We start from the raw sequence: 27,645 nt of genomic DNA, 5'->3' as shown, positions 1-27,645 counted from the left end.
TTATAACCTGCCTCTGTTACTCATTACTTCTATAACCTTAGACAAGTCACTTAATATGACTGTTCCTCAGTTTCCCAATCTGTAAAATGAAGGAGGTTGGTTTAAATAGCTTTTGAAGCCTCTAAAACTATGATCATACATACAAGTTTCAGACTATTATCACACATAGCCCACAATATTTCAAAGAAATATTATTACCATATTGCCTCTACACGTGTTAAGTGGATCAGTAAATTTTCATAATGATACAATTTCCCACTTAGAGAAAAAGAGGGCATAATAGAAATAATGCTCCCATAGAGATGTTCTTTAGTTAATACTTCCCTTCTTCTTGAGTCGTGCTATTGATGATAGTAAAAATCCCCACTTCTATAGAGCTTAAAGTACTATAAAATGAGCTTCTTAAAAGACATAAATAAGATATTTATTTAGAAAAAGTAAAATTATCTCATTGAGGGCAGGCACTACTCTTTTTACTTTTTCTTTTATCTTTGATTAATTTTCACCTAGCCCAGTTCTTCATAGTTAGTGCTTTCTGGAAAGGATTTTCAAGTTATCTTCATCCTAAAATTCATAATACAATTTGCTTCTTTAAACAGATTAAGAAACTGAGGATCCATGAAGTAAGGTGATTTCCTCAGGGCAATACAGCAAATAACTAGCTAAAATATAATTTGAATCTAGATCTCTCTCTGGGGTCTAGGTCCAAAGTTCTTTTTCCCTGTATCACACCATCTTGACATGGAAGTCATAATGGCAGAAGCAAAAGGTCGCTTAACTCTCAGTTTTGAAATACATAGGATTAAGTCCTATCTTTACCACTTCCAGGCAGGATAAATGCTGTCCTCAAGCAAAGTCACATCGGAGATAGAACCAGTGCAGCACCTCTCTGCATTCTCTGCATTGGTAAGAGAACAGAAACCAGCATCACTTTTCATGACGTCTCAGAAAAGGGTGTTAAGGTTCTCAGAACCATTAGGCATCCTGATCAGAGCCACTCTCACATTTTTCAATCCTATGTATATACTACTCCCTGTGTTTGCTCCCAAGAACTTCATGCTATGGGTTTACAACTCTGGGGCTTTCTTGGGGGAGTGCTCTGCTCTTGCTGCTGTCAGAGACAGGGAGCCCCAAAGTCTTCAAACATCTTCTGGCTCTTCTCCCTGAGGTCAGAATTAGAAAGAAACAGTTCACTTGGAAAAATCTGTAGAGCAAACTTCTCTAAGTTTAGGCATCATCTATAGGAAATTGTTTCAAATATATCAGAAAAACAGACATTCCCTATTAAATGGTAAAAGGTTATGAAAACGGTTCTCCAAAGAAGAAAGAAAAGTTATAAATAATAAGATGAAAAAAGTGCTCGAAATACCCTGATAAAAGAGTAAATGAATTAAAAAAACACTGTTTTCACTTTTTTTTCATCATATTGCTAAAAATGGAATATAGATATAGATATAATTTCTGGAGTGGCTGCAAAAGGACAAGCTTCCTAAGGAAGTGAGGATAGGTTGACTCAATTATTCTAGTAAGGAATTTATGGAAACCCTCACTAAACTGTACTCTTTCACCTAATATTAATACCACTATCAAGCATATACTTCAAATATATCAAAGAGAGAAATGATGCAAAGGGAATATATATATATATATATATATACATATATACATATATATATATATATAGATATATACGTATGTGTGTAAGGTATGTGCGCATGCATTTATAATCTATTTCAGTACTTTTTGTTGTAACAAAGAATTTGAAACAAAATTGACTTCTGTCATTGAGAAATCTTTGAACAAATTAATGTATATGAATAATGTGATATGTGATATTATAAGAAATGGTGAAATGGATATATTCACAGAAACCTTCAAGAATGAACTGATCCAGAGTGAAATAATTAGAACCATGGAACCTCTCTCTCTCTCTCTCTTTCCCCTCCCTCCCTCCTTTTCTTTCTTTCTTTTTCTTTCTTTCTCTTTCTTTCTCTTTCTCTTTCTCTCTCTTTCTTTCCCCTCCCCCCTCCTTTTCTTCCTTCCTTCCTTTCTTTCTTTTTATTTCACATATGTGTGTATGTGTGTCTGTATATGCATGTATATATACATATATGTATATATGTGTATATATATGTCGATTAACAGACATTTATCAAGCACCTACTATATAACAGGGCCTTTGCTAAGTGTTGGAGTTACAAAGAAAGGAAAAAGACAGTTCCTACCCTTGTGAGACTCACAACCTAATGGGGCAGATAACACACCAACAATTAATGTACAAAGTTATATACAGAATAAATAGGAAGTGATGAACAGACCGAAGACACAGAATTAAGATATATGTAATAGATATGCCACAATAAAGGAAAACAATTGTCAAAGACTTAATAGCTTATGATCAGTGCAGCAACTAAGCACAGCTTGTGAAAATTGATCATGAATTGTGATCTCCACACCTTGATAGAGAAGTAGTGGAGTAGGTACAGTATAACACAGTATGTGCCTTTTATTTGTCTAAGCATACTTTATTATAAGGAAAGATGCTTTTGGGATGGTGATGGTTATGGACGAAATGACATTGATGCCATAGAAAGGAAGAAAGAAAAGAGCAGCATGATATGAGTATATTTTTCCATAGTCAATAAACACTTTTAAGGACCTGTTAGGTGTCAGGCATTGTGCTAAGTACTGGGTATACAAAGAAAGGCAGAGGAAACAAAATCAGTGGGAAAAGATTGCCTCACATTTATGGGCAAAATATTTTGTTTACAGTTTTCTTATTCTGTGATCTCATTAACTGCCTTTGTCCTGAAATAAATATACTTTCTATTCAGTAAAAATATGGACATTAGCTTAGCCACATCTCATAGCTACAGACACACAAAGTGCTTTGACGCTGTAGCAGCTTTTTCAGGACCCCAACATCAGAGAGAGAGGCTCCCAAGGTGGGATCTGTCAGATCCCATTTTGGAATTGTGAGGAATTTTAAGTTTGGAGAAGATATTGGAAAGGGAAGAAAAGGAAAGTGAGAAGATAGGTGGTTTTACGTTGCTCTATTGCTTGTCACTGACTCTATGAGCATGCAATAAATGTGGTGTGACCAAATGTTACAACTAAGAGGAAGCCTGTGGGGAAATACTACAGCTCTTTGAAGAGAGACTGATTAGGATCACTCAGGAGAGCCTTGCCACATATTCTGATAGCAATGGCCTGAGGACTGGTAAAGGATGACATGACACTTTGATGCACAATGTGATAGCTGAAAGTCTGAAGAAGAGCAAATGTATTTGCAGCTTGGATAGCCTTGTTCAGGAGGGGTAGGAGAGGGGCAGGGTGGGGAGAGGAAAATGCTTTCTAGAATATGAACATCCCTGGAGACTACATTTATAGTTATAGTGGAAGCTGTCAGTTATATTGCAGGGAATGATTCAACTTTTGTCCAGTGAAAGTTAATTAAAATTATTGCTTATTTTCTCTAATTATTTTTATAATTTCATAACAATTTTGATTCATGAGATGTTAAAAATGTTTTTTTATTATCATGACCTGCTCACAAAACAAGAGAGATAATTTAGAGATAGCCTAGGTATCTTGGCAGATGTATACATAATAGTCAATCATAGTCATTTAAACTGTTTTTTGGTTTGTTTTGAGAGAAATATTAGTCCAATATATAGAAGACAGCATAAGACAATGAGACTGAATTACAAAAAAACAACAAAATGGGATAGTATGCCATATAGCATCCTGAAGATAATGCAATTAAATTTTGCCACAATGAACCCTGAATAATTAGGTTGAATGGACCAATGTAAATATTTATTTTCTTAATTCCTTCCTTCAACTGATATCCCTTGACAGACTGTTCCCTATAAATTATAGTTTTCAAAATCTACTAAGATTTGTAACTTTGAAAATTGGTTCATTTGTTTAACATTTATTTCATATTCATTCCTCACATAATTATGCATATCACCACAGGCAAGAGACATAAAGCTGCATTTGTAGTCCAAGTAACTTAAATGATATGGAAAAAAAATAATATTTGAGGCAGCTAGCTTGTGCAGTGAGTAGAACACCGGCTCTGGAGTCAGGAGGTCCTGAGTTCAAATCCCACCTCAAACACTTGACAAACTTACTAGGTATGTAATCTTGGGCAAGTCACTTAACCCCAATTGCCCTGACTTTCCCCTTCCAAAAAAAATTATTTAAAGTGATGGCTACCAGACAGCAATGGACACATATTTTGGAATACAGGTTTTTCATTGTCAAGGAAGGAGCATATTAAAAGTGCCATATGAAAATTAAAAGAAAAAAGTGGATTTTATATTTACATTTTTTGAAGCCAAAAGCTCACATTTTTGTAAACTTATCCCTATATTAAAATTTCTCTTAATTATATAACCTACATTTTCTTTTATATTATATTCTATTAATTTACTGCTTGACCTATACTCAGTTTAAGTTCCTAATGCAATGTCTAGGCATAATTTCCCTTCAGTCTCTTCATAACAAATGAAAAGCAATACTACATAAACAAAAAGAACACCAAGAAGTTAATCCAAGAAGAATTCTTGGTGAGCTCTAAGGTTATTTTTAACTCAACAAATGATAACAAATAATGAGTCTATACCACATATAGATAAGTCCTATACATCTACAATAAGGATATACAAATGTAGATATATTAAGGTGTTTTCGTATTCATTATAAAACTTGGTTGTAAAGTCACAGATTGTAAATTTAGGCAGTTAGGTGTCACAGTGGATAGAATGTCAGGCCTACAGTAAAGAAGTCTCATCTTCCTGAGTTCAAATCTGACCTCAGACACTGATAAGCTCTGTGATCCTGGAGTTTCTTCATCTATAAAACGAGCTAGAAAATGAAATGTTAAACCATTCAGTTATATTTGCCAAGAAAACCCCAGATGAATTCATGAAGAGTTGGACATATCTGAAAAATGACTGGACCAAAACAGTTTGTAAATTTATTTTGAGAAAGCATGTATGTGACCATTTTTTTGTTTCAGTCTCCATAGCTCACCCAGGCCTGAAGTGCACCAGCAACTCATGGTCCTACGCTCTTTTGAACTTCCCTGTTACTATCAATGGCTCTAACTTCTTCCCAGTCTCCTGAGCCTATAACCTAGATATCATCCAAGACTCCTCCCTCTCTCACCCCACCCCACCATATCCAATCTGTTGTCCAGTCCTATTGATTTTATCTTTAGAACATCTCTCCCATACACTACCTTCTCTACTCTGACAGTGCCAGAACTTTATTTTACAAATCACAAAAATGACACCTAGAAAAAAGTGAATGGTTTGTCCAAAGTCATACAGGAAATGAGTATTTGAAAAAGGAATGGAACACATATCTCTGAATTCCATATTCAAGAATTTTTCAACTAGTCCGCATAAATGATGAAGATAAAGTTTATCAGTGAGCTCAATAACCCAGATGATAAAATTTTTGACCTTTGTTTTTTTTTTGGGGGGGGGTACACTTGTTATTGAGAATGCCTAGCCAAAACTGGCCTGTCCTCTCCTGAAGTCGGACGTTTAAGCAATACAATGTACTCATTGGTTTCAGACAACCATCTATTAAATATTTGGAAGCTAGGTCACAAGTTAATTAACAGATTAGAGAAATGATAGATTTTATTACCAAAAAAAGGCATTTTTCACCACAGAATACAATTATCAAGTTTAAAAAAACCTGTAGAGTAAAGCACTGGTCCTGAGGTCAGGAGGACCTGAGTTCAAATCTGGCCTCAGACACTTGACACACTTACTATCTGTGTGACCTTGGGCAAGTCAATTAACCCCAATTGCCCTGACTTCCCCACTGCAAAAAATAAAATAAAATAAAATAAAATAAAATAAAAAAACCTATAGAGTCAAGGGTAGATATATGTATCTCAACTATAAACCTGTACAATATAATGACAAGATCATCTTTTCTACAGTTGTCTATTAGTGAACTTCAACTTCAGGGTCAAAAGAGGATGCTCATTTTCCTGGCCATCTCTAGTTTTTCTGATCCATATCTGGCCACTGGACCCAGATGGCTCCGGAGGAGAAAATGAAGCTGATGTCTTTGCACAGCTCTCTCTTACTTAAATCCAATTTATTTGCATGTCATGGCATCACACCCCTGATGCCATGGTCCTCTTCCAGAATGAAGGACAAACAGCAGCAGCAATTTCCCCCAGAATCTGCAACCCAAGAGTTTAGGTGCAGGGGGTAAAAACAAAAACAAACAAAAATACTGCCTAATAAAAATGAGAAAGAGGAGAATATACCCATGGTTGAGACATAGATTCCAGGGTTTCCACCTGGTAGGCCAGTTGAATTTTGTTGTTATTGTTTTGTTTTGTTTTTTCCAAAATTCAAGATAAAAGCGCTATCTCTACAATGTGGTAAATCTTGAGGGACTCAGACATGAAATGTTCATTTGGCTTGGCTTCAGAAAAATATAGAAGAATTTTGTCTCTCTCTCTCTGTCTCTGTCTCTTTCTCACACATATACCTGTCTACATTAATATATGTAGGTATGCATGTAAGTGTATATATATATATATATATATATATGTATATATATATGTATATATATATATATATGTGTGTGTGTGTGTGTGTGTATACACACACATATATATGCTATATATGTATTACATATACACTATGTCTGATGGGGGAAAGATGAAATGACTGAAGAAACAGCGATTAAAGCTTCCAAACCCATTGGTTTCTTAAGCAATGCATGCCAACTGTATGACGAATTGCAGCCAGACCCCTTCAGCCTTGGCATTTGACCCTGAATACAGGGGGAAAGATTTTCCTGCATTAAAAAATTAACCAAATAAAAGCAATTAAGTAAAGGAAAACAATTATTCATGATGCAAAAATTAGGCAGTCTGATTTCTAATTGGAGGAAAGATTAGGGACTTTCAAGTTGGGAGGGAGAGAGAACAGATACAATTCCCTGAAATCAGAAAAAAACATGCGCCACACCCCACCAAGTATCTGTATTCAATCAAAGGAATGTGGAAACAATAACTGATTGACTAGTATGGTGCCAGTTTTCAGATAAGACATATGGGTTGCTTGAAATGTATAATTGTGAGAAAACTCCTTGCATCAATCTTCAGCTCTGACTGGGATTCTGGTCAGCATAATTTAGATCCTCGGTTAAGGAACTCTAAGCAGCTGGTAGAGGTGGTCCAGCTTCCCAGCCACATCAAGCAAGGTTCAAGCAATGAAAGAAGGTTATCTCACAATTTCTACAATTGAACAAAGTTGTCTCACAACACAGAAATTGGACTAGACCCATAAATGAAAAGAAAGAGAACTGAAATAGATCCAGAACTAATTCACCAGATGGAGTCAATGTGGTTTACTCAATTCGTACTACCACTTTTTGTTCTAATTTCCTCACATGTATACATACTATATATAAATCTATGTGTTAATTTCTGCTATAAATACTGTTTTGTATCTTTGAATCCTTTCCTTCTTTCTTTGATATCTTTGAGGATATATGTCTAGTAAGTGTTATTTCTGGAGCAAAGTATGCCAGTTATCTTTAAAATAGAAGCAATATATATTTAGGAAGAACTATATCCATAAATAAATTAAATTAATACAAATTAATTTTAAAAGTTTAAAATTGCCTATACTTTTTAATAAATTAATTTTTAGTTTTCAACATTCACTTCCACAAGCTTTTGAGTTTTAAATTTTCTCCCCCTCTATCCCCTGCTCCCTCTCCAAGACAGTGTGCAATCTGATATAGGCTCTACCTGTACATTCATATTAAACATATTTTCACATTAACTGTGTTGTGAAAAAGAATTAGGGCAACGGGAGAAACAATGAGAAAGAATAGTGTGCTTCAATCTGCATTCAGACTCCATAGGTCTTCCTCTGGATGTGGACAGCATTTTCCATCTTGATTCTTTCAGAGTTGTGTTAGATCTTTGCATTGCTGAGAAGAGCCAAGTCTATGAAAGTTAGTCATCACATGATGTTGCTGTTACTGTATAGAATGTTCTTCTGGTTCTGCTCACTTCACTCAGCATCAGTTCATGTAAGTCTTTCCAGGTTTTTTTTTTTTTTTCTGAATTCTGCCTGCTCATCATTTCCTATACCACAATAGTATTCCATTACATTCCTATACCATAATTTGTTAAGCCATTCCCCAATTGATGGGCATCCCCTCAATTTCCCATTCTTTGACACCACACAAAAGAGCTGCTATCAATATTTTTGTACCTATATGTCCTTTTCCCATTTTTATTATCAATTTGTGATATAGACCTAGAAGTGGTATTGCTGTATCAAAGGGTAAGCACATTTTATAGCCCTTTGGGCATAGTTCCAAATTACTCTCCAGAATGGTTGCAGCAGTTCATAACTCCACCAATAATGCATTAGCATTCCAATTTTCCCACATCTTTTCCAACATTGATCATTTTCCTGTTTCGTCATGTTAGCCAATCTGATAGGTATGATGTGGTATCTCAAAGTTGCTTTGATATGCATTTCTCTAATCAATAGTGATTTACAGCATTAAAATTGCCTATACTTTAAGAGACTTGTCCTTCAAGAAATTTAATAAACTTCTATTTTATCCCCAGAATCACTTAGAACAGGCAAGGTGGGGGGGGGGGCAGCTAGGTGGTGCAGTGAGTAGAGCACTGTCTCTGGAGTCGGAAGAACCTGAGTTCAAATATGACCTCAGACACTTGACACACTTACTAGCTGTGTGACATTGGGCAAATCACTTAACCCCAATTGCCCTGCCTTCCCCCCTCCAAAAAAAAAAAGAACAGTCATGGGAAACTGTGGCCTTGAGGCCACATGTGGCCCTCTAGCTCCTCAAGTCTGGCTCTTTGAATGAATTTAAACTTTACAGATCACATCCCCTTAATAAAAGAGTTTGTTCTATAAAACTTACATTCAGTCAAAAGGCTGCACCCAAGGACCTGAAAAGGCCATATGTGGCTTCAAGATCATAGGTTCCCCACCCCTGACTTAGAATGTTTGCTTTGGATCGTAATTAGTTGTAGGTAAAGTGGGGGAAAAGGAAATTTGAAGCATGAGGTATACCATGAACAAAAGAACAGAGAGTGTTTTCTTGATAGTAAAGAATTTAGTTTTACCAGTGCAGAAAGTACAGGTTTGGGGGAGTATTCAAAGAAAAAAAAATAGAATGTAGGATGGCATTGATTTTTGGAGGACTTTAAATGCCAGAAAAAAATAATCTTGAACTTTATCCAGTAGTTTCCAAAGAATTTTATTTAGAGAATTGACCAAATCTGGATATATTCATGGAAAAAGTAAAACTAGAAATACTCTGTGAAGGAAAGCTTAAAAGACAAAGAATGGAGAAATAGTGGATCAAAGGCCACTGGAATTATACTACTAGATGTTATTGAGAGCAAATCCTTTTTGGTGGCAATGAAAGGGGGGAGGGGTAGAAGTAAGATGTGAAAGTTGATTTAATAGGAATTAGTGATGAATTGTATTTTGGAGATGACAGGGAGGGAAAAATAAAAATGGAACTGAAATATTGTACGTCAGAAACTTTGTGAATAGTGATAACTGGGAGACAAATAGTCATATCAGAAGAATAAGTTGTTTTATCAGGAAACATATTAGATTTTAATTTACCTATATAGAATTTGAGGTGATGCAGGATATCCAAGTAGAAATATTATTTAGGCAGTTGTATATCTGGACATCAGAAGATAGGTTAAAGCTCGAAATATATACATGTATATCTGTATATGTATGCACACATACATACATATACAATATGTATTATTTGTGTGTGAATTTGTATATATATATATATATTCTCATTATATATATACACACACACATATATACGTATATGTGTGTGTGTGTGTGTGTGTGTGTGTGTGTGTAGACAAAATATAGAAATAAAAAATGGTAGTCAAGGATGGAACCTTGACGAACAGCTGTCTTTAGTGTGATCCCTTTACTTAGGTCCAAAAGATAAATTATATGAGTACAGAGTTAGATAAAAATGCTTAGAAAGCAGTTCATAATAAAACAATAAAAAATAAGGGATTATAGCAAACCACAAGCTCAGTAATAACTCAGCAATCTAATGTGGCAGCCAACAGAGTTAACATGATTTTAGGTTGCATTATAATAGAAATACAGTGTTCCACTGTAATCTCCTTATTCATATAAAATCTAGAGTACTGTGTACAGTTGTGGATGCCGCATTTTACTTATAAAAATGTTGAAGTATTTTTGCTTTTTCGTCACCTTTATTTTCTAATATATCCTTTCCTCTTTAGAAAACCATACTTTTTAATAAAGAATGAGAGGAGAGAGAGAAAAAAAAGAGGGAGGGAGAGAGAGAGAGAGACAGAGAGACAGAGACAGAGAGACAGTGAGACAGAGAGAGAGAAGAGAGAGAGATACACACACAGAGACACACACACACACACACACACACACAGACATAGAGACAGAGACCAAAAGAGACACAGAGAGACAAACCAACAAATAAATAGTATATTCAATGTTTGACCACTGCATTTCCTCATTTCTGCAAAGGAAATAGTTGGGTAGATTTTCTTTAGGACTAAGTTTGAGCATTATAACTATACGGAATTCCATTTTTCTTTATATTTCCATTGTTGCTGTCATTGTGTATATCATTTTCATAGTTCAATTCACTTTATTTTGAACCTATCATAATATGTCTTCCTAATCTTCTCTGCATTCTTCATATCCATACAATTTTTATAGTTCAGTATTCTTCCATTTAATTAATGTACAGAATTTTTCCTACCCAACCCCTAATTGATTGATATCCACTTTGCTTCCAGTTCTTTTCTTTTACACAAACACAAACAAACAAAAAACAAAACCTGCAGCTAGAAATATTTTGTTTTATAAAGAACTTTCCATCTTTGACTTCCTTGTAGGATGTGCTTACCGGTGGAGTCTCTTGATCAAAGAATACATTACTTTTAGTTACTTTCTTAATGTAATTCGAAATTATTTAGACCAATTCATAGCTCCTGGTTTTTTTTCCTCACATCTTCAACACTGCCCTTTCCCATCTTTTGTCATCTTTATTAGTTTGCTGAGTTGAGAGGGAAGTATCAGTTGTTTGGATTTGTAGTTCTCTTATTACTAATTATTTTGAGCAATGTTTCATATGGTTGTTACACTATAAATTCTTTTAAGAACTGTTTGTTCACATGGTTTGGTCACTTATTTCCTAGGGAATGGCTCTTGATCTTACAAAATGGGTGACATTTTAGTAGGAACGTTTTTGAACTGTAGTTCCCGAAGAATAAAGTGGGCAGGATGGTGAGATGACTCAAAACAATGCCATAATAATATAGCTTGAATGAATTGAAGATATTTGTTCTGCAGATTAGGAACTGTCTCAGGATATTTCACAAATTATCATGCGGAATGACATTGACATCTGATTCATGTAGTCCAGAGCTTAGAAGTAGTACTAAGATGAATTAATAAAAGTTACAGGGAAGAAAATAGGAGTTGAACATAATAAAAACAATTAAAGATGTCTAAAAATGGAATCAGTCACCTCAGGGAGGATGATAATGATAATAAGAGACTTCTGACAATATTCATGAAATAAAAGAGCTCTGAAATAGGGGAATAAGCTTTATAAAAATGTGCGAATAAGGTGAAATACATTTTATTCCTGTCATTTTGAGGTTTCCACTAACAAAACAAAACAAAACAAAACAAAAAATACTTGCAGTGAGTTTACACAAGTACGCATTGCACATTTTAAAAAGAAGTTATTATTTCCACTCTCACAATGGCCTAATGAAATTAAGCGTGGAATAACAATAATTGCATGTCATCTCTACCAGGACTATTTATATATGAAATCCATTGAATAAAAATGAGAAAAAAAATCATTACTAGAAGTTTTCATCAGATACTGTCTGGTATTTATAGAATTCATAATTTGCATAGAATCTGTACTTCTGAGGTTCCTTCCAACTAACTTAAACATTCTAAGCATTTTAACAACATATTTGCTACACCAACAGCATTACCTTTGGATAGTAAGTATATCTATGTTTATAAACTCTATAAATATTAAGATAAAGACTAAATGGTGTACATGAACAAAGCTATTACAAACCAACAAATTAATTAATCTTATGTTTAGACAATTTTTGTCCATATACTACATGGATTAGTGACCATGGATCCAGAAATTACTTAAATAATTTAGCTTTCTGATCAGTGGAATATATTAAGGAGTTCTAAGTGCTGATTGAATAAAGTGGCTTGGGTTGGATTAGACAGAGATGAAAATTAACCTGGAGTCAAGTCTTTCTTAGAAAAATAGAAACCACCTAACATAAGCCCTGAACTCTTGTTCCTTTGAAGAAAATTGATTGAAGAAGAAATAGTCCCTTGAAAGAGTAACCCGGATATTTCTCCTTTAGAGAAGAAAAATCTCTTTTGATGAAAGACTGATTGTATGAATGAAAAAAGTAATGAAAGGCATTTATTAACCACTTACAAGCATTATGTTGAATGTTGAAGACAAATACAACAGCAAAACAGTTGCTATCTTCAAAAATGTTACATTAAAAAAAGATAATATAACAACTATAAGTGTATGATTTCCAGGGAAGATAAGGGTATTTCACTCATAGAAGACTAGTGTTCAGATATCTAGAGCCAGAAGAAATGTCAAAGATTTTCTAGTTCAACTTACTCTATTTTACAGATGAGGAAATTCAAACATGGGGATGATAAAGGGGATAACCTATTTGCTATCCATGAGTTTTGGTTTAGGAAATCACAGAAACAGTAAAAGAAGTCACACAGGTATAAATTTGATGTACTTTTTCCAATAGCAATTGCAATTATCTTTGTTTTTATTTTAGTTTGTTTTTGTTTATTTTGAGGCTAGGTCTCCCTATCTTGCTATGGATGCGCTTCATAGCCCTTATCCCACCACCAAACTACTGATCAGCATGAGAGCTTTGATATGATCAATTTCCAAACTAGGTTGGTTTGTCTTTCCTTAGGTGACCTGGTAACCTACTCTCTAATACTTGGAGTTCCATATTGGTGCCTTACTTATTGAAGCCACTGAATCAGCTTTAGCTCTCTAATAGCTCAAAACTTTCAATCTCAAAGGATACACTCTACTTAGCCTCACAGGTAGCAGGTGCTACAAACAAATGCCACTATGAGTGACAATATTAGGTAATGCTCGTGATGGTAGTCATGATTTGAATACTGTTTTTAGAGCAACTGGAAGAAAGGTGGAAGGAAGACTGTGACATACTCAGGTGGCAAACATAAAGCCAGGTCGACATAGAGATTTATCTTTCCTCTGAGGTTATCTTAACCTTCATAATCTTAGACCAATAAGTATATGCATATGGAGTAAGGGATTGAGGGAGGTGACACAGCCTTGGAGGTTGATGTACTTCTTCCCCACTCTTCACATGGTCCTTTGATATTGGTTCAAAGCAAAAATCAATACTGGTGTCTTATGATTCATGATTATGAATCTCTTTCTAGGTTATGTTGGGTGCTACAATGGGGAATGAGTGTTAAAGGGAAGGAGGAGATTATGAACCCAGGAGTAGGCATCACTTTGGTAGTAGAATGCATTGATATAAAAATAGCTAGACAGTAAGCTCAGTAGTAAGCCTTGGGTTATTATAAACATATAATACTTCACCTGAACTCTTTTGGCTATCTATAGAAGCAGTATAACATTGTTCCTTCGGCAATTGTCATAGGAAAATGCCAGACATAAAATTCAAATATACTTGTAGGAATACAATCATTTTCATTTATTAAGAGAAGATTTTCCTTACTTGAACAAATGAGACTGCAATTAGCAGGCACACAATCTGTGAGGTGCGGCAATGTCATTGCATGCTGCAGACTGTCATCGTTTAGGCTTTTCTCAGCACATGCATCTATGCAACTCCAAAAGCAGATACAGTCCTTCCACGAAGAATATTCACATCTTCAGGTTTCTGTTTCATTTTCTCTGCCAAGCATCAATTAAATGTAAGATTAAAGAATTTCAAACAAACTTCATACATGAACTCATTATGAAAGTATCATTGTCTTTTAATGACATATCAACAAAATACTTCAGTTACTCTAGGAGGCAGAATAAAAATTATAACATAGATTTATTTAATGCTATAAAGGGTGGTGTTGTTGAGTCATTTAGGTCATATCTGATTCTTCATGACTGCGTTTTGGGGTTTTCTTGGCAAAGACACTGGAGTAGTTTGCCATTTCCTTCTCCAGTTCATTTTACAGAATAACAACTGTGGCAAACAGAATTAAAGGACTTTCCCCAGGTCACACACCTAGAAAGTGTATGAGGCCAAACTTGAACTCATGAAGATAACTCCTTCTGTGTGTCTCCTTACCCACACTTCTCTCCCACTCCCTATTACTGTACTCTAAATGCTTGCATACTCTTAGCAAGGGCATTATGTACAGCTATGGCAGAGTGTTCTGCAGGTTTTTGAGGGGAAAATCTTGATATTCATGTTTATATGATTCCATTTCAGTCAAGGCCTTTGATTTGAGGTTATTGTTCCTATGGCAGACTATCAAAGACAAATATGTTAGTTGGGGCCTCAGTGTTGAACCTTTAAATATATCAATTAGTTAATGATGGAATCATAATAAAGCTGCCCCCAACCCCAATATCCTAACTTCCTTATAGGCCCTACTGAACAGCAAGCCCACTGCACATACCTAGCCACTCATCTCCCAGTGCCATTTAATATCTTAACTTCTTCATATATGCCTCACTGCTCACTAGAACAACAGGTGTGTCCATGAACTCATATTTCTCACAGATCAGCAGGCATGTCCATGTGAGGGGATCCCAGCCACTGCCTGTAGCTAGCCACTGCCTACAGAGCCATTCCTCATATTTCCCACAGAAACAGCAGGTGTGTCCATGCACTCAACCACAACGATATCCATCTAATCTCAGACAGGACCACAATACTCAGTAAATCAGAAAGTAGCACCACCAGGATATTCAAGCAGGATGTGGACCTCAAAACAATAGAAGAGACTTTCTCTAAGTAGGCATCTGCTTAATAATACTAAAGAACTGACCTAGAGTAACCTTATGATGTAGAAAGGCTTCTGATAACATCATTACCATACACACATGGATTTTTCTGTATTTTGGGTAATTGCATGCACAATTCTGTCCTGGCTGAGACCCTTCCCCTATTACCTAATCCCTTAAAAATCCCCTCCTGCCTTTGTAATATTCATAATTTCTGATATGCCATTGCATCTTTACCCTATAAAAATCCATCTTGCTTTCTCTGAAGTTGCTGGTACCTCTTGGAACTTAGCTTGCTTCATGAGAGGCATCAATCTCAAAAATGCCTATCCTTGGATTAGAGGTGGTCTGACTGAATTCTTTGAGACAGTTCCACCACAACACATCATGAAACCACAACAATTTTTGGCATCCCTAGGTGAGCAGAGCCTAAGCCCTAACAGCTATGTGAGCAGTTCCATAGTTGTTTTCATCTACCTGATTTTTCCCATCTTCCTTACATGTACTTCTCACTTCCCTGTACTATGACTCCTATCTTTTAATTCTATTTCCATAAGATTATATATCTGTGTGTATTTATGTATGTATATATGCATGTATGTATTTGAACATGTGTAAGCATATATTTTATATGTGTGTATTTATATATGTATCTATGTATGTAGGTAAAAATAAGGCTTTATTTCTGATTTTGTTCAACCGCTTTAAGAGATTCTTTCTGTCCAGATCAGATGAAGAGTCAAGGGGTCTGCTGTCAAATATTTACCATTTGGCTTTCTGAAAGAAAAAAAATGCACTCATGATATAATTTTAAATTTAATCTGCACCATTAACATTTTTTTCATCATTTATCCTAAGCCTAGACAATAAAGTTGTGAACTATAGCATTTGCCAATTTCCAGGAACCACTAGTTCACACTGAAAATGTAAAAATCACTTCTCACAAGCCTCTTCCAGCTACTTTCTGCATGCCCCTTCCTGGAAGCTGAATTCTTTCCCCCACTCACACACGCACAAGAAAGGAATTACATCTTGTTCATGCAATTATCAGAATATTGGTAAAATGTTTCTTCTAAAGAAATAAGATAGTTTCTGGAAGGAGGAAAGTTTAGCAAGGGAGGATTGGGACAGTCTTCTTATAGGAGGTGACACTCAAGCTCAACCTTAAACAAAGCAAAGCTAGTGATTTCATGAGGCATACAGGACCAAGTTTGGATTAGATTAGATTTGTCTTACTTCAATTGAATAAATAATTATTAAAGTACTTACTATGTTCCAGTCACTAGATTAGATGGACTCTGAGGTGCCCTCCAGCTCTGAGATTCCATATATCTGGTCAAGTGAATGGAGGTAAAACAACTCAGTCGATCCTACTGTGGGACTGAGTTAATCCACAAGATTCAGTGTTTGCCAAGCAACCTTCAGTCATGAACAGTGCTGGTCACTGGTTCTTGTCAGAGTATTCAAATATACTGCCTCTCTAGTATCATTTTTTTGCCCTGAATTACAAGTGTTCTGTATGATTATTTTTAATCCTTGAAGGAACTGGTCATTATTCTCCTAATAAATAATAATCTATCTCTATGTCTTTCAGGAACTGCCAAGAGAGAAGACCTGGCCTGATCAGAAAACTTGATGTCCTGTATCTTCCTCTTCAAACAGCTCCTGTTAAATAAAAATTTCAATACAGGATATGGCTCAAGTGCCTAAGAACCATTGACTCCCTGTGTGCTTAGTGACTGATAACAGCAATATCTCAAAGAGGCTGCCAGTGCAACCCTGCACCCAAACAAAGAGCCATCATTTGAATGTGAAACAGCTCAGTGGGCTGAGGAAATTGAGCAAGAGCTGATCATATTACCCAAGAAGATACATGTGATAATCCAGCAGAAAATTTCGAATGCATATTAAAAATTCATAACAGGATTCATTGCTACATGTCTGAAGTCCTGGTAAATATTTTGACATAATTTAATCATGGGTTTATACAATGTGGTACATGCTGCCTGTTTGTTTTTTCAGAAATATATTGAACCACCTGAAAAAAAAATCAGGAATTCAGCCAAAAGGCTTGCCAGATGCTTTATGGGCACTGTGAATGATTTTCTAATGTTCTGCTCTTGGAATAAAAGTCCGCTTTATTAAATTTGTCTTGAATTGCATTACATTAGAAGGAATGGCTCCAAATCAACAGACAGAATATCAACTTATGTTGCCTAATTGTTTGATGTTGCATATTTTAAATTTTAGTTAACTGAAATAAGAAAACTTCTTATCCTGTGAATTATTGCTCTCTCTAGCACATTGTTTTGGGTGTGTATGGATGACTCTAACGAAATAGTTATCACTCATTTTTGGAAAAGATTATAAGTCAGTAATATCATTAGTGTTTGTAGTTGCCTCTACCAATGGAGACAGGCATGTATTCTCCAGCTTCCACTATTACAGATCACTGAGAGGTAAAGTGATTTGTCCATGTTCACAAGCCAAGATAATCTAGGTGGAAACTGAACCAGGTCATGCTGACTTTGAGGCCAACTCTCCGTCTATGATGTCATGCTGATCCATTGTGAACAAGATTCCATAGTATTATATATTTTAGAATCCTGAAGAGTTCTATGATTTACACATAAAAAAGAACTCATAACCTATATTACAAATTCTTTCTCAGCCTGCAAAAATTTTACTGGCCTGAAAATCTAACTACAAGCCCAAATTTACCATACTTCTCATCTCTTTAGGTTTGTTTTCATCACTATTTCCTGGGAGGAAAAAGTTGCCTAGAACTTGGAAATATTGCCCAAATGCAATTATAGTCTTATCACAAGGATGAATGTGTAAAAGCTTTCTATTATTAATTAAAATTTTTCTGAACTACCAAGTAAAACTGACCAATAAGCAGACCCAGTAACCAAAACTAAACTCCATAGGCAAGAAAGAAGAGAAGAGATGAGCAAAAAAGTTGTTGATGCTTTCAAAGCAGAAACAACAACAATGAAACCATCCCCTAATTGAGAAATATACTTAGAATATAATATCCACACTGAAGTCCTACTCTGAAGTCTGATTTAATGTGGGGTTTGGGACTCAGGTTCTCCAAGAATTTGGCAGAAAATCTCAAATTCTACCATACACTACAAATCTCAGAAATGTCATGCATATACCAGGGAATAAACTGTCATCCAAGGACCAGCTCAGTCACATTTAAGGAAGCTCACCATCAGAAATATGGCCAATACATGACTAAGCTTCTCCCCTCCCCTCTCTTTTTTATGATACTTTAATTAGTCTATTAAGGTGGGGAGGAGCTGTATTACAATGAAGTAATGAATACTTTGATAATATATTAAAGATCATTCAAATTGGATGAGAGTGGCATGGGGCCCGCCAACATACTGGATTTAATGTTTTCTTTTTCTTTGTGTATTTACAAAAGGAAGGCACACATGTTCAAAGTAAAGTAATTAAAGCTGACTTCACAGAATAAGATATCAGAAACAGCACAGAGGAGGTGGAGGAGGTTGGGGGGAGGAATGGGGTGTTAAAAAATAAGACAAAATAAAACAAACAACACCAAAAAAACCTTCATGAGGTGATATGTAGTTAAATTAGCCAGAGCCCTACTCAATGTACATACTCATAGAGTAGTAAACTTAACCAACATAAGCAGGCTTGAGGACAGCAAAATAGCACAGTGAATAGAGTGCCAGGTTTGAAAGTTCAAATCTAGCCTCAGATGCTTGCTTACTAGCTGTGTGATCCTATGCAAGTCACTTAACCCTATTTCCCTCAGTCTCTTATCTATGAAATGAGTTGGAGAAGGAAATGGCAAACCACTTTGCCAAGAAAACCCCAAACAGGGTCACTAAGAGTCAGACACAACTGAAAAACGACTGAACATTAACAAAGCCACCTTGCAACATTTGATTTCAGAGTTTGATAATGGGAGTCTTTGCCTGGTCCCTTACAACAGTGATTTTTTAAAATCCGTTTTTTTCCCAATTCTTTTAAGAAGTGGGTGATGTTTAAGTTGCCTAGACTGGCAAAGGTAAGAGAGTACAGACAATTGGGGGATGGTGGAATATGGCAGCACAGAAGAATGGGAAGATTGTTAATTTGGGATTGTCAGTAAGACGATTAAAATTTATTAAGCACCTCACCAAAAAAAAAAAAAACCTGCCAGGCAATGGGCTAGGTATGGGGATGATTAGTCAAGAATTGTGACACAGGGACTTCACTATAATTCTTTAACTAAGTGCGTTGGAAGGAAGCACTTGAAAGGACAATGCTTGAACATTCTAAGCCAGTAGGCAAATGCTCAAAATGGGCACTACTGACAACGGCACTAAAAATGGCCCAGTAAATTTTTGAGGAACAGCAAATACTTACCTAGAGGGAGAGTCCAGTACAGTAGTGGCAGAATTTGATTAGAACAACCCCTAAGCCACTGATTTTCCCCAGTAGAGTGGATCAAATAATTAATAATTTAAATAAAATGCAAAGAAGAGTATTTTTATTTGTGATCAAAATTGATAGAATTAGTTATTCACTGGCAAAGGATTAGCCATGGCCCTGGTGCCCCTTTGAAAGAAAAAAAATGAGACATATTCTCTATAGAGTTAGTCTTTCCAGAAAGTTTCTAAGAAGTGTGACCACTGGCAGCAGAAAAGAGAACAATTTATGGAAGAAGAACCTAGCATTTAAAAATAATCAAAATTTTCTTTCTCCCTTATACCTACAACAGAGGGAAGTGGGGATGAAGAGGACCTATCTCTCTCTTCCCCATGTCCTTAACATGTCAGCTTGGTGTCCTGCATCAGAGCAATTCACTCAGCAAGAGACATAACACCCATAATAAAACAGGTCAAAATAGCTAAGCTAGGAGGTGGCCTATCAAAAAGAAAACTAGTTACAGATTAAAAAAATAGTTCTAAGAGTTGGCATTCAAGTTGTTGAGAGGACAGGTTCAGGGACTCCATCTGATTGACCTGTCCAGCAGAGATACATTACTCAGAGCAGAGCAGTGAAAGGAAGCTATAAGAAAAGACAGGACTTTGGGGCACTGTAGGGTCAAATATATGGATTGCCTTGGTCATGTTTTCCCCATGTATGTGTTTCCATCTGTGAGCCCAATCTTCCCATGGATGGCAAACTTTTTGTCTCCCCTTCCATCCTCATTGGAGTATGTATGTTTTGGGGGAAGGGGGAATATTTTTGTATTTGTATAACTTTTTGCTATACTACCTCAGTTAATATCATTGCTTTTAGCTAATTAGGAGTACTAGATAACTATTAAAGGGAAGTGTACTGGTTAGCTTATTAGTTTTAGTATCAAGAAAACATCTTCAAGCAAGAAAGTTGCCATCCCTTCGGGCAAATGAACTATAAGTGCCTTTCTTTTTTGGAGGAAAGATAGTCACAGAGAAAGGTGAAACACACCAATCTAAACAAATACAAAAAGAAAACTAATTACCTGAGAATATAATTTTAAAGATAGAAAAGCAAAATTGAGCTGAAAAGAGTTGAAATATTGAAAAGCAGAGATTTAAATAAAAGGGAAATCATAAAGACAATAGAAATTATAAAGTGAAACCTAGTTCTTTGAAAAGACAAATTGACAAACATTTAGCTAATTTGATCAAAAGGAGAGGGGAAAACATTAAATATCAAAATTTGTTTTAAAGGAAAAATCTTTTCTTAAAAGGAGAAACTTTTAAAAACTAGAATTATCTTTACATGATTTTAAACTGACAAAATTCTGAATTTAAGGAGAATGACAATATCTAAAAAATATGCCTAAATTCATATGGAATGACAAAGAGATCTTACAAGTATCTGAGGCCAGATTTTAACTCAGGATTTCCTGACACCAGGGCCAACATTCTATCCACTAAGCATCTTACTGCCCCATTAGAGTAAATACGTATCTATAACCAAAAGTTAGCATCATTTGCTGTGATCAAACATAGATATTCCAACACATGTGATAGCAAAGTAAAGGTATCACCTTCCCAAATATTATTTGACATAGTTACAGAAATCCTACTGTTTACAACCAGATTAGATAGACAAATACATTGGCAACAGGAGAGAAAATTATCCAAATTTCCATATGATATGATAGTTTGCTTTAAGAATCCTAAAGACTCAGGGGAAAAAAAATCGTTATTATCTTCAGCAAGGTTGTGCAACACAAAATAAATCCATAAAATGTATCAGAATTTTTATAAAACAATAATAAAAACCAGGAGGAAAGTAGAAAGAAGAAACATATTGAAAATACACACAAAATACATAAATGTCTGAGAATCAATCGATCAAGATGTACTCAAGATTTATGTAAATATAATTACAGAACTCTTTTTAAAAAAATAAAAAATATTTGGACAAATATTCATCGTTCTTACGTTGACAGTCCCACTATGATAAAAATGAAGAAACTAAGTCAATTGCTTTCAAGATTTAGTACCATATCAATCAAATGGTAAAGAGAGTACTTTATGGAAGCAAATAGAATAATTTAATCGTTTAGAGAAACAAAAAGTCTAGAATCTAAAACCACATAGATAAAGACAAAGTAGGAATGAAAGTAGAGTAGCACTTCTAAAACAGTCATTATTAAAACTATGTGATACTATTTGTGTATATGTGTATGAATATATGTATATATAATTATATTATATATACATACAAATCTGTACTTATATACATACATACACATAGACATGTATAAACTTGTATATATACATATATGTATGTGTGTGTATACACATGTATGTGTGTATATGGATGTGTGCGTATAATATGCTATATGTCACAATAAATTCCAAATCAATAACTGAGTCAAATATGATGGGGTAAGTCATTTTTAATGGAAGAAAATTGATGGCAGTATCTTTCTAATCTTTAGTTAGGGGAAGAATTCTTAACCAAACTGGGGATAAAAGAAATCACAAAAGATAAAGCAAATGATTTCATTATGTGAAACTGAATTTTTTCACACACAAAAAAAATAGTGATAGGAAAAGCAGGAAAATTTGATTAGGAAAAAAAGAATCATACACCTCCATTAAATCTGTAGGAAATTAGGAAAAATATAAAAAGACTAGAGCTATTTACCAATTTTTACTTAGTGAAGAGATATGAACAAAGAAGTCTTCACAGGCATTTGAAAGATTGTTCAAAGTTAAAAATATTTAAATGAAAACAACTCTGTAATTCTCACCTTACATCCATTTCTACCAAAGGTAGAAATAATACTGGAGTGCATATAGTCACATTGATAAACTGTTGGTGATACCACTTAGTCTAAATATTTTGAAAAAAATTTTTTTCAGCTAAGGGTAATAATTACTCATGCCCACACACATTGACCATCTGTTGGCATGTACCTCAAAGAAGTAAAAAATAAATGCAAAATTCCTATTTATGCCAAAATATGCATGTCATAACTTCTGAGGGTAGGAAAGAATTATAAATAAAATTTATCGACTGGAGAGTGGCTAAACAAATTGTGTCAAATGAACGTAATGGAATCTCAGTGAATCATAAGAAATAACAAATATAAGGAATTCAGAGAAACACTGGAAAACTTACAAAATAAACAGGTGCAGAACAAAATACGAGAGAAAATATATGCAGTAACAAAATTTAAACTGAAACAAATTAAGTGAAATCAAATGCCATATGATCATGATAGCCAGCCTTATCCCTGATGAAGAGGAAAGTAGGTCTTCCTTTCATTGGAAAGGTGATGAATTATGATTGTGGCATGCTTTATATGTTGTCCATTATGGTTAGTGTCTTTGCATTGCTGAACTTTGTTGTTTTTAAATCATTTTTAAAAGATATGATTCATATGATTCTTGAGATAGGGGAGAAGGGGTAGGAGTACATATTCTACAATGATATGATTTAAAAGTAAATATCTATAAATTTTTTAAGATACTAGAATTAGCTATAGGTTTACAAGTAGATAGAATAAATGTGCTTGAGAAGAGGCCAGATGAAAATAACTCGTGTCTAGGTTTCTGAAATTCACTAGTGCAATTAGAGGTTCATTTTTTATGGATTTGAAATCTTTGCAATACTTTGTCCTCTTTTACAGGGCAAGTGCCTTCTTAGAAGTAAAATACTTGAGGTCTTTCTCAAATAGCAACAGAAAGAGGAGTATGGCTTCTGTCTCAAAGCAAGACCCTTTGAGAATGGGAACCTATTAGTGCTCTTATAAAAGGGTCTTTAATGTCAGGAAAGGAGAGAGGCAGTGAAAGCAGAATAGATGATGAATAGGAAGGATAATTGTGCAGACTTCACAGGGTAAAAATACAGGGGTTACATTCTTCTCATATTTCTGAAATAGGGAATGTCTGAGGGAGTAGGAGAGGCTTAGAATTTAACATTCTAGTGACTCTGGAAAGTCAGGGCCTGAAGCTGTAGGTGTGTTCTTCCCCCTCTTTCAGGTGCTAGTACCAAACAGGGAGATAATGGACTACCTCACAAGCTCTTTGTTCTCTGCTCCAAGAAGGTATCCCCCCCACCCCATTTCTTCTCCTAGACTTTTGGAAACCACCCCTGGCAGTCGAGTTCCGGATGAGGAAAACCTGAACAGACCAGATCAACCTTGGTCCCCTAGTTCTCTGTCTAGTTTTTCCGCACCTAGATTATAAGCCCGCCTCCCAGCCAATGATGAGAAAGGATAGAGGCGGGCGGGAATCTTTGTACTAAGAGTATATCTGAATCAGCACTTCCTTTTTACTTTGCCTCCTCCATTATGGAGGTGTGCCCAAATCTTGCAAGGTTTGTAAAGTAAAATTCACTTTGCTTCTCCTAAAGATGTCTCACCTATTATTTGAAAATTCCATCCCATATAATGAGATACCTAAACAGGCTTCTCTGACTTCACATTCTGCTCTGGCCAAATTTGAAAGCAAAATGAAAATACCACATATTAGCATGGAACTTAAGAAATAGGCTATAGAAAGGTTTTTTAGTATTTATAAAGAGCTTAAATATATTGACTCATATCAGTTTATCATTTTTATGTCTTATGGGATGCAGAATTTCACATGTTTAACTCATAGCACTGGACCAGAAGAAATGTGGTTAGAGTACTTCCCCTGCAGAATGCAGTATTTCTGAAGTTAGGGTCTGTTTCATTTTTAACCTTAAAGTGAACTGACTCTGTTGTTCAGTAGTCTTTAGCTGTGTCTGACTCTTCATAACCCTATTTGGAGTTTTTGTGGCAAAGATATTGCAATGGTTTGCCATGTCCTTCTTCAGCTTCCAGATGAGGAAAATGAGGTAAAGAGGGTTAAGTGACTTGCTCATTGTCACACAGATGGCAAGCATCTGGGGTCGGATTTATGATTTTAGCTTTGTTATTTTCTCTGGCAAAATCAGGCCTTAGGAAGCTAGGTGGTACGGGGGATAGTGCCATGGGCCCAGAGTCAGGAATACTCACCTTCCTGGATCAAATCTGGGCTTAGACACTTACTAGCCTCATCTATAAAATGAACTGGAGAAGGAAACGGCAAGTCATTCCAGTGTCTTTGCGAAGAACCCCAACCCCCCACCCAAATTCTCACATATAATTGGGAAAAATAAAATACTGAATATATAAAAACAGAAAGGAAGGGAGGGAGGGAGAGAGAGAGAGAGAGAGAGAGAGAGAGAGAGAGAGAGAGAGAGAGAGAGAAAGAAAGAAAGAAAGAAAGAAAGAAAGAAAGAAGGAAGGAAGGAAGGAAGGAAGGAAGGAAGGAAGGAAACAAGGAAGGAAACAAGGAAGGGAGGGAGGGAGAGAGGAAAGAAGGAAGGAAGAGAACCTCTGAAAATGGTGTCATGAAGAGTTAGCCATAACTAAAACCACTGAACTACACAATAGTAGAGAGGGCATGGGAAGGTATGCTGTTGGGGATGGGGTCTGGGGAATTTTCTCAGTTTCCCAATGGAAATCATGAAGCTGCTTCTAAGAGTTACTGGGTTGTAGTTAGGTTATTGGGCAGCACTCCTACTAAAAGGAGCGTGGAAACTCACAAAGTGGAGTTTTGAGCTCTAATGGGTTAAGGCTAAGTGTGTTTCTGTTGGAGACAAACTTCATGACTAGCTAATCTGGAGAAGGTTGGATGCAATCCATCTTCACACCCTAGGGTGTATTGATCTCACACTGCTTTGGGGTATATTATCTAAAGCTTGGGGTCAAGTCACAGGTTTCTCCCTGCCCTCCAACTAGATTCAGCTCCTGCTTTAGAGAATACTTCTCCCCATAGTGAGAGATGTAATTAATGATTAGCAGAGTGTTAAGGAGAAAATTAACAAATATTTTAAATAACAATTCATTTAAATGCATCATAAAAGGACTGGTGGCAAATCAGGGAGAAAGGTACCTATTAAATATTTGGAGGAGTAGAATTTTTAGTACGTAGGTTCTTAGAACATAATGAATTTAGTGTCTGAAGTGCTTTTTTTATTTAACCCTTGTTTCTAAATTATAATTTATGGTTTATAAGTAGAGTTAGTCCTCAAACCACTAGACAAATTTTAAAACAACAACAAAAGAAAATATAAGAGATTCTACCAGGTTGTATGTTGCTGCTCCTCCCAATCTTTCATATTTCTTCATGTCTAAATTAAATGTCTTGATGTCTAACTTCATGTCTTCGTCAATGCCCTATGTAGGCACCACTATTTACCTAGTGAATATATACTGTGTGGGACAAAAAACCACTGGCTCAAGTAAAAAAAAAAAACAAAACAGAGATGTCTCAGTTTCTCAAGGTAGGAAAAAAAAACAGAAGCTTTATTTGATCAAGTCTCGAGAATTGGGCATCTCCCACTACCAGGGTGGAGATAGTAGTGAAGAGAGGCAAGAGGGAGAAGGCAAGCAAGGGGATATATATCCTTGTACAAACAATTCTAAGAAATCCCACCCCAGAGGCTGGACCCCTGTCCCCATTTGCAGGGACAGGTGGCCTCACAATCTAACCAGGAATAAGTTTTACCCAATACCAGCACAGAAACTACAGAATTACCTTATAGGGAAACTTTAATGTTGAGATGGCAGTTTGTAAGTAGGTTAGGGGAGGGGGAGAGGGGAATATCACCTGATTTCCCCGAAATCATATGATTTACAGGTAAAGGAAACTTAGGCCTAGTGAGGTCTACATCTTAACTAAATTTGTACTATTTATCACCTTGCCTGAATTATTCATAGGGAAGCTTTCACAATCTTGTATTCCACTCAATACTATTTGGGAAGAATAAAAAAGACTCTATCTCAAGAGCACTACAACAGAACTTCTATATTTTTAATGGGAGCTAACATCTTATTAATCAGAAATACCCAAAACATGACTTAGGAGGTAGGACCCTTTCCCATACAATCTCTGGTAATATGTCCTTAAATATAATTTATGAAAATTCTTACTTTGAAACATGTTCAAGTGATGGCTGAGATAAATAGAGATACATAAATTATTGTGATGAGGAATAGTCATTTTGTTCCCTGAATATGTGCTGTTATTATGGAGTAATAATGCAGAATGTTATTCAACAATCAAATATTATTGGATTTTGCAATATGGGTATTTTCTAAGTACTCCGTTTATTACCAATTCAAGGTGATCCTATGATTCTATGAGTTCCTCATGCTTTCCAATTTATCCTTGAAGAAAAAATATATTTCCCAAGCCATTACACTATCATAAATAGAATCTGTCACTCAGTTGGCAATCAACGAGTACTTAGTAAATGCTTAGTAGGCATTTAAAGGTGGTGAGTAATAATAAGGCACTTCATAAGAAATAATATGCAAAAGAAGAAATTGCACAAATAGGCAGAGTTATCTGTCACCAAATGACAAAGTTCAAGTTTAAGAAGCTGCTTGTCAAATACAATCGACTGAAAAGTGATAGATTAGATCTTAATAGCAATAAAAGTAAGCTATAAACCATTGCCTTCCCTGGCTACATAATAGGCTCTCTTTTAAACACTTTAAGGTAAAATGTAGTAAAGCAACATAAAAAAAGTATTCAAAGAGAGAGTGTTCACCGAATATCCAGCATATTATGAGTCCTTTATTTTTAATGTTTAACTCATTAACGAGGACAATTTGTCCTTTGAGGGAATTTCTAAAAGTAGGATAGGATCAGGGTTCTACCTATTTCCCAACAATAGGAATGAATATTCCCTAAAGCTAATAATAGATAGCTAGGTATAACAACAATGTGGCTAGCAGCTGCTGCTGAGGTGCAAGACCCAACAAGCCCAGCAACAAGAGCCGCCAGCACAACTTCTTTGATCTGCTTTTCTAAGGAAAGCAACTTTAAGGGGTTAACAATCTCACTTTAATCAAACACAGATATGTCATTCACTTAGTTCAGGGGGAAAAGCCAGCACTCTGAACTTCAGAGCAAATACAAATACAAATTACAAACAGAGACAATATCTACAGAGCAAACAACACAAACCAGTCTATCCAAAGCAATACATAGTTACCAGAGAAGCATCAACATCTGGGTTTCTTCAAAG

At 35.5% G+C, this 27,645-nt stretch overlaps 1 long non-coding RNA gene across 3 annotated transcripts; it reads right to left on the bottom strand.

Moving 5' to 3' along the window:
* Positions 1-461: 461 nt before the first annotated feature.
* LOC118851709 lies at positions 462-27,645 on the bottom strand. Of its 3 annotated transcripts, XR_005010505.1 has the most exons (4): positions 16,390-16,988; positions 15,887-15,897; positions 13,886-14,064; positions 462-1,163 (listed from the first exon to the last, which is right to left on the bottom strand). It is a non-coding gene; the product is annotated as an uncharacterized LOC118851709 (long non-coding RNA). The 3 variants fall into 3 exon arrangements; XR_005010506.1 differs by lacking the exons at positions 15,887-15,897; positions 16,390-16,988 and adding an exon at positions 27,613-27,645; XR_005010504.1 differs by lacking the exon at positions 15,887-15,897.

The sequence above is a fragment of the Trichosurus vulpecula genome, chromosome 5 (assembly GCF_011100635.1).
Source record: "Trichosurus vulpecula isolate mTriVul1 chromosome 5, mTriVul1.pri, whole genome shotgun sequence".
NCBI lineage: Eukaryota > Metazoa > Chordata > Mammalia > Diprotodontia > Phalangeridae > Trichosurus > Trichosurus vulpecula.
Note: the sequence above shows the minus strand (reverse complement) of the source record. Positions and strands in the feature narration are given on the sequence as shown.